Genomic DNA, 9,083 nt, shown 5'->3' on the forward strand with positions numbered 1-9,083 from the left:
GAGGCAGAGAGCTTGGTCATTTTTGTAAATTAGCAAAGTGAGCTTAATGGCAAGTATTAGGTCAGTGAAAAGGAGTTGCAGGTTTTGCCATTACTTTTAACGGCAAAAACAGCAATTCCTTTTGCACTGACCTAATAAATCCAAACTAAGTGATGTTCAGTATTGGTACACGATGACAATATTGAACAATTGTTGAATACTAATTAACATTTTCATTTTTCATTATGAATTTACACTTTTTGTTCAGAAATAATTATAGATTTACATGCAGCTTTAAGGAGCAATGCAGAGAGATCTCATATTCCTTTTACTCAGTTTCCTTTCCTGGTAACTTCTTGCAAAACTATAGTACAATATCACAACCAGGATATTGACATTGACACAAACAAGGTACAGAACAGAACAGCTCCATCACCACAAGGATCTCTTATGTTGCCCTTTTGCAGTGTTGGAACTCAGAAACTGATACCACAACATATGGCGCTTGGACATGGTAAAGTGAAGTAGCCTCAAGATCTCTCTGACCTTCCCCTCTTCCCCCAACTTTCCCTCCTAAACCACAAGATAAAGTTCCCTTATCTGCTTAAGATCCAGATCCACCAAACGGAACAATTGTTTTTTCTTTCCCTCTCTGTAAGACCAAAAATGTAATCACACCTGAAAAGACCCTTTCACAGGATAATATACAAGTTGATCTCTATTCCCTGATCCATTCAGTCTCTCTAGTAATTCCCTCAACAGAATTATTCTTCTCTCCATTCCCATAACCTGTTTTGCCAGGGTGGATATAAACCTCTGAACCTCATTGATGGGGGTGGATAATCACTCTGTGGTTCTCTCTGTTTATACAAATTAATAGTATTTGTATGCCTTTTCTCCCATTAATCTGCCATTTGTGAGCTGAATTTCAGTGAAGCTTCAGAGTGAGAAGGGGGTTTCCCTTGGCCCCCACAGTAACTATACTTACTCCCTAATGCCGTACCCTAGTCCTTAGCTCCTGGCTACAGCAGCTTTGTTTCTCTAATTTGTCATTTCAAAAATGTTGTATAAATGGAATCTTACATTCTGTAACCATTTGGAATTGTGTGTTTTTTTTGTTTGTTTTTTGTTTTTTCACCCAGCATAATTCTCTGGAGATGCATTCAGGTTATGCGTATCAGCAGTTTGTTCTATTTTGTTGCCTGGTAGTGTCTGTCACATGGTCTGAATGTGCCATAGTTTGTTTAACCATTCACCTTTTGAAAGACATCTGAGTTGTTTCTGGTTTGAGATGATTATCAATAAAGATACTATGAACATTTCTGTGCAGTTTTTCAGTGAACATAATTTGTCATTTCTCCAAGATAAATACCTAGGAGTGAGATTGCTAAGTGGTATGGTAGGTTCACGTTTAGTTTTGAAAGAAACTTTCAAACTATTTTCCAGAGTAATTGTACCAGTTTGCTTTCCTATTAGCAATGGATAAATCATTGGGTTTCTCCATGTCTTTGACAGCATTTGGTGTTGTCCGTGTTTTGAGCTTTAGTCATACTGATATTATATTGTGATATCTTATGGTTTTAATTTGAATTTTACTAATTGTTAAACATATTTTCATGTGCTCATTTGCTATCTATATAACTTCCTCAGTAAAATTTCTCTATATGTCTTTTCTAATTGTATTGTTTATTTTTTACTGTTAAGTTTCGAATGTTCTTTATATGTTCTAAATACTAGTTGTTTGTTAGGTTCTCAAATCTTCTCTCCTAGTCTGTAGTTTATCTTTTTGTCCTCTTAACCAAATCTTTCCCAGAGCAAAAGTTTTAAATTTCAATAAGGTGCAATTTATCCTTTTTCTTCTTCTTTTTTTTTTTTTTTAAATGTGTTGTGCTTTGGTTGGCAAACCTAAGAACTGTTTGCCTGGCCTTAGATCCTGCAGATTTTCTCCGTTAAAAAAAAAAAAGTTTTATAATTCTGGCCAGCTGCGGTGGCTCATACCTGTAATCCCAGCACTTTGGGAAGCCGAGGCATGCAGATCAACTGAGGTCAAGAGTTCAAGATCAGCCTGGCCAACATGGAAAAACCTCGTTTCTACTAAAAATATAAAAAATTAACTTGGCATGGTGGTGGGCACCAGTAATCCCAGCTACTCAGGAGGCTGAGGCACAAGAATTGCTTGAACGCAGGAGGTAGAAGCTGCAGTGAGCCAAGATCACGTCACTGCACTCCAGCCTGGGCAACAGAGTGAGACTCTGTCTCAAAAAAAAAAAGTTTTATAATTATATATTTTATGTATAAGTCTATGATGCACCTTGAGTTGATTTTTACATAAGATGTGAGATTTGAAGGGTTTTTTTTTGGTCTATGGATGTCAATTGCTCCAGCACCATTTGTTGAACAGATTATCTTTCCTCCATTGAACTGCTCTTGCACCTTCATCAAAAATTGGCTGGACATACTTGTGTGGGTCTGTTTCTGGGTTTTCTATTATTCCACTGATTGATGTGTCTATTCTTTCACTGATACCACACAGTCTTAATTACTATTGCTATATAATAAGCCTTGAAATTGAATAGACTGATTTCTCTTACTATATTCTTGTTAAAAAACTTTTAAACTATTCTAGTTGCTTGCTTTTCTGTACACACTTTAGAATAATTTACAGGTATTGATCAACTTACGACCCATGCAACTTACGACCATTCGACTTTACGACCACAATCGCTAGCCACGACTGCTCTGCATCTGGCAGCGCAAACGTTGCCCAGCTGGGCGTACGACAGTGTGGACCAGCTTCTGGCAGCACTACCATCTCCGCGTGCACCATTTCAACTATACATATAGCCTACTCAACTTACGACCAAATCGTGTTACGACCGGTCTGCCGGTCCTAATCGTGGTCGTAAGTCGAGCACTAGCTGTATATTTACAAAAATCTTGCTGGGATATTGAATAGAATTGCAGTAAACTTGTATATCACTTTCAGCAGAACTGTCATATTTACTATGTTGAGTTTTCCAATTCACAAACAGGGATATACCTCTCCAATTATCTAAATCTTCTCTAAGTTCTTCCATCAGCACTTTACAGTGTTCAGCATACGAACCCTATACATGTTTTGTTAGATTTATACCTAAGAATGTCATGGGTTTTCGAACAATTCTAAATGATATTGTATTTTTTCTTTCAGTGTCCATGTGGGTTTTTTTTTTTTTAGCTAGTATTAATTTTTGTATGTTTTTCTTGTAGCCTGAGACTTTGATAAACTCACCTGTCAATTCTAAGAGGTTTAAAAAAATTTTTTTTTGTATTTTCTGTGTAGATAATCATGCAAATAGAAACAGTTTTATTTCTTTCTTTGTAATATGGTTACCTTTTGTTTCCTTTTCTTGCCTTACCACACTGGCTGGAACTCCCAGTACTATGTTTAATGAGAGGGATGAGAGCAGATGGACATTTTTGCCTTGTTCCCAGTCCTAGGGGGAAAGCCCTCAGTCTTTCATCATTTAGTGTAATGTTAGTTGTAGGTTTTTTGTAGGTGCTCTTTGTGAGGTTGAGGAAGTTTCTCTCTGTTCCTAGTATATTGAGAGTTTTTATCAATGGATAAAAGAGTTTTTATGAATGGATGGGGAATTTTATCAAATTTTTTCACTTGGCTGGGTGCAGTGGCTCATGCCTATAATCCCAGCATTTTAGGTGGCTGAGGCAGAAGAATCGCTTAAGGCCAGGAGTTCAAGACCAGCCTGGGCAACATAGCAAGACCCCATCTCTTAAAAAGCTTTTATTCTTTATCAATGGATATAATCATATACTTTTTATTTTTTAGTGTGTTGATATGATGGATTACATGGTTTCATTTTGAAATGTTGAACCTACCTTGCATACCCGGAATAACTCCCACTTGGTCTTGGTGTACTATTCTTTCACTATGTTGTTAAATTTGATTTGATAAAAATTTATATCTAACATTCAAGTAGCTGAGAGAGAGAGGGAGAGAGAGAGAGAGAGAGTGTGTGTGTGTGTGTGTGTGTGTGTGTGTGTTGAGTGAGGGACATGGTTGTTTTTAATAAACATCCAATGTCATGGTAATGTCTTTGGTCCCCAGACCATACTTTGAAAGATGCTGGCCGAGCATAGTGGTTCATGCCTGTAACCCCAGCACTTTGGGAGGCCGAAGTGGGCAAATCACTTGTCATCAGGAGTTTGAGACCAGCCTGGCCAACATGGCAAAACCCTGTCTCTACTAAAAATTCAAAAATTAGCCAGGCACGGTGGTACATACCTGTAATTCCAGCTACTCAGGAGGCTAAGGTGAGAGAATTGCTTGAACCGGAGAGGCAGAAATTTCGGTGAGCGGAGATCGTGCCACTGCCCTCCAGCCTGGGTGATAGAGCAAGACTCTATCTCAGAAAAAAAAAAAAAAAATGATGCTGAGTTGAATTAGAGCTAGAACCAGCTCTAACAATCAACTAAAGATTTAGGTCAGGCAAAAATAACAGAATTAAAATAACTGGATCATGAACTAAGAGAGGATTTCCAGTGTCTAGAAGGCCTCATTCTGTCCAGGAGGTGAAAGTGAAAAGTCTCAAGACCAGGTAGAATGCATTCCTACTTCAGAAAGAGATCAGGTCTGCTATACAGTAGTAGGTATGTGGTGCTTCTCAGTGCCAGACAGGATGGTCTGGGAAACTACAAAGGGAAAGGATTACGAGATTCTGAAAAAGATTTAGAAAACCCCCTATCTTACATAGTGCCACCCCAGAAACTGCCCTACGCTCAGAGTTCAGGTACTATGGTCTACCATCCAAGTGAAAGCGCATTGAAGAGAAGGACATGGTTCCTATGAACCCTCAAAGTTGTGCAAACTAAACCAGTCTGGGGGGTCTTCTAGTTACACTAGGATCAATAGCTTATTTTGTGTAAATGGCTGGAGTGCAGTGGCACAATCTCGGCTCACTGCAGCCTCTGTCCCCCAGGTTCCAGTGATTCTCCTGCCTCAGCCTCCTGGGTAGCCAGGATTATAGGTGTACACCACCATGCACACTAATTTTTGTGTTTTTAGTAGAGACAGGGTTTTGCCATGTTGGCCAGGCTGGTCTTGAACTCCTGACCTCAGGTGATCTGCCTGCCTTGGCCTCCCAAAGTGCTGGGATTACAGGTGTGAGCCACTGCATCTAGCCAAAAAAGCCCATTTTTATGATCTCTACCGGATCTCTTCAGCCCCCGTGAGACTAGAGAGATCAGAGTGCCCCTAGAAGCTAAGCTTGGTATTGTCAGTAGCCCTCATACCTGGCAATTTTAATTTGCTGGTGGTCCTGAGAAAGTTACACAGGTGAGAGCTTTGCTGGCGCTGGAATCAGGGACAGCTATAGTTGCTGATTCATTCCTTCTCCGAGATGTACTTCCCAGGGGCAGAGTGGGGGAGTGCTGGGAGCCAGAGCTACCGACAGATTAGCTTAGCAGGTAATAACAGAGACAACTTTTTCTATTACACTGCAGCTCTACACAGAAGAACCCCAGATGCAGGGTTAAAAACCACAAAATGCAAAAATGAAATAAAGAAGAAAGGCTCTGCAAGCAGGTTTTGCAGTCTGGAGGCAGCAGAGAGAGCCCTTCATAATCATGGCCTAGGAATGAATAATATTCACATCACTGCACTGTCTCTGGTTTATAAAATAACAGGCACCATATGGTAAGTGCTGCTTACTACATGCCAGGAATTGGGTAGTACATGCTATCTACATTATTGCTAGTCTTCATGTCACAGGTAAAATAGTATGAGTATGTTAAACCAAAGTATTTGTTCTAAGTGATTCCTGGGAAGAAGTCATCCCAAGGATACCACTGCCAGAGCCACTCATGAGGCGCTCAGAGCATGGAGGTTTACATCATAGCGCAGACTGGTTGATGCCAGTCCCATCCGATGGTTAGGCCATAAAGCCATCTGCTTTGGCAAACAACCAATGAGGAGCACATAACTGAGAAAGTGAAAAGTCGAACTTCAAACTTTTTGTTCTTAGCGAATTTTAAGAGGAAGGAGGGCTTACAAAAAGAAAAAGACCTTTCTCGTCTTTACTCCTCCAGGCTGACACTTGGGATAGGGAGAGAAACATCCAGTGGGTGTTAGAAAGATCCAGAAATCCAACCTGGCACGGTGGCTCGCGCCTGTAATCCCAGCATTTTGGGAGGTTGAGGCAGGTGGATCACAAGGTGAAGAGATTGAGACATCCTGGCCAGCATGGTGAAACCCCCATCTCTACTAAAAATACAAAAATTAGCCAGGTGTGGTGGTGCACGCCTATAGTCCCAGCTACTCAGGAGGCCGAGGCAAGAGAATCACTTGAACCTGGGAGGTAGAGGTTACAGTGAGCCGAGATCATGCCACTGCACTCCAGCCTGGGCAACAGAGCAAGACTGTGCCTCAAAAACAAAAACAAAAACAACAACAAAAAAGAAAGATCCAGAGTTCCAAAGAATGTCGGGCTGGCCCTTCCTTCCCCGGGAATTTCCTGGGCTGGGGTGCTTTCCTTACCATGCCTGGGGAAGACTGTTGGGTGAGGAGGGCTGCTACCCTGCAGGAAGGGAAATAGGGGAGTTGTATCCCACTCTCACTCCCCTCCTTCCCTCTCACGGCCTTTCAGGCCTCCTCACTGGCCAAATACAACTGGAAGCCAGTAGACAAAGGAACCACTGAAGTAGTATATTCAAGCCAGCTTAGGGGCAAAGAGCACGGTGGAGGAGAGTATAGCTACAGGAGACACTTTTCATCTCTCTATGGCCCTCCTTCTTCCAACACACACACTCACACACGCACACACACACACAGTAACTCAGCCGCTCTCAACCTTACAGTTTTTCACCTTGCATCATAGGTCACTGTCCTGTGGGGCTTTGTACATGCACTTCCTTCTATCTAAAACACTCTTCCTTTCGCCTGTCTTCATCCTTCCGGTCTCAGTGCTGACGTCGTTTCCTCCAGGGAGCCCTTCTTGGTCCCCAAGCCTGGGCTGGATGCCCTGGCTCTGTGTCGCGCAGTAACAGTACTTAACATTTTTAAGAGTATATACAGTGGCAGGCGCTGTTCTCAGTAACACCTAATATGTGTTAATTCACTTATTCCCTACAACCTTATCAGAAAGGTACTGTTATTGTCCCCAATTTACAGACAAGAAAAATGAAGCACTGAACAGTTAATGATGAAGGTTACCCAAGTAGCTGACGATGCAGTCTAGATTTGGGTTTGGACAGACAGAATCTAGAGCCCATGCTATTAGTTCCTGTGTTAAATTGCTTTCTGTTCCAAACTGTACTTATCCATTGACCATTCAGAGTGCTTGGTACATAGAAGGCACTCAGCAAATACCAGATTTAATTAGTTGGTTAATTTTTTTTTTTTTTTGAGACGGAGTTTCACTCATGTAACCCAGGCTGGAGTGCAATGGCGCCATCTTGGCTCACCGCAACCTCTGCCTCCTGGGTTCAGGCAATTCTCCTGCCTCAGCCTCCTGAGTAGCTGGGATTACAGGCACGCACCACCATGCCCAAACAGGAGCAGTGCATCATGGCATAGCTGTCATCCGTACTCATGATGGTGGCCTTAAATCATCAGAAAGAAAAATAAGTTACATTCAGGACACTTAGTTTAGTACCTAGCCTGTGCATTTGCTCTTAGGAATTTGTTTTCAGGTGTGGGTTCAGATAGAATTTCCATACTTTATAGACTAAACTTGTCATCAGTTAATATAGTATGTTTTATATTACCATAATGGTACACCTAGGGAAGCCAGGTTCAGCTAATGAAACTCTTTTGAGACAGAGTTTCACTCCTATTGCCCAGGCTGGAGTGTAATGGCATGATTTCGGCTCACCGCAACCTCCGCCTCCTGGGTTCAGGCAATTCTCCTGCCTCAGCCTCCTGAGTAGCTGGGATTACAGGCACGCACCACCATGCCCAACTAATTTTTTTGTATTTTTAGTAGAGATGGGGTTTCACCATGTTGACCAGGATGGTCTCGATCTCTTGACCTCGTGATCCACCCGCCTCGGCCTCCCAAAGTGCTGGGATTACAGGCGTGAGCCACCACGCCTGGCCTTAGTTGGTTAATTAATCTATGTAGGACTGGGGTCCTAAGTCAGTTTCTTAAGAACATTTGGGTGAGAAGGATTTGTTATCTAGCTCTTGCTTTGTCCCTATCAAATACTTACGTGAGCTAATGTTTTAATGCAGAAGATCTGGCTAAGAACTTCTGGTGCACCAGAATTTATTATCCTGGTTACTATTGGGAGTTGAAGTATCCATGTAATTAAGGATTTGACAGCACAATTTCTGCAAAAACCATTAATGGTATCCACTTCAGCCATTATATTTATCATTTCCCACCTGGGAATTCAAGCCCTATCCTTTGCTCACATGGATGTGCAGTAACTTATGGATCTGATGCAGTGTCTGACGCCACAGCTTCTGCAAAAACCATTAGTGGTGTCTGCTTCAGCAATGAGGTACAGGAATCGGCTCTTGGAAGACATCAAAGAAAAGCAGAGGGTGGCTATGTAGATGAGTTGTGGGAAGATGGTGTAATGTACAGGAAGGAAACAGCTCTAAGGGTGAAAGAATGAAGAAGGCTTATTAGATTCGATTAGATGAAGAGTTAAACTGAGATAATGCCAAAGTGAAGAGAGTCAAGAAACTAAAATATTAGAGAGTACCTTTTGTATGACAGGCACCATGTTTTAAATGATGATTTCTTTAATTGTTACAACCCAGAAGGATATTTTTTTCCGTTTACAGATGGAAAAACTGAAGGCCACAGAGGTTAAGTACTTGCCCAATATTATCCAGAAAGTGGCCATGCAGGGATTCAAAGCCTGTGTTTGTTCTGCTGCTCATAGCCCTCCTGGTATACAGCTTACAGCTCCAATGTCTAGTACAGAGGCCAAAACATCACTCGCTCACTCACTCACTTATTGGTTCATTCATTTATATACAAGCATTTCTGAGTGCCTCCATTGTGCTAGGCACTGCACTAAGACAGTGAAGAGAGCACATCCACAGCTTCAAGGATCACATTAATCATTGTGAAACCTGCAGTGACAGAACGCTATGG

The 9,083-nt window shown here is 41.7% G+C and overlaps 1 long non-coding RNA gene across 1 annotated transcript; it reads right to left on the minus strand.

The window, feature by feature from the left end:
• Positions 1-4,438: 4,438 nt before the first annotated feature.
• Positions 4,439-7,675, minus strand: LOC116563498. Its single transcript, XR_004274435.1, has 3 exons — positions 7,527-7,675; positions 7,230-7,234; positions 4,439-4,448 (listed from the first exon to the last, which is right to left on the minus strand). It is a non-coding gene; the product is annotated as an uncharacterized LOC116563498 (long non-coding RNA).
• Between the last annotated feature and the right edge of the window lie 1,408 nt (positions 7,676-9,083).

The sequence above is a fragment of the Sapajus apella genome, unplaced genomic scaffold (assembly GCF_009761245.1).
Source record: "Sapajus apella isolate SASKATOON/1434 unplaced genomic scaffold, GSC_monkey_1.0 scaffold1, whole genome shotgun sequence".
NCBI lineage: Eukaryota > Metazoa > Chordata > Mammalia > Primates > Cebidae > Sapajus > Sapajus apella.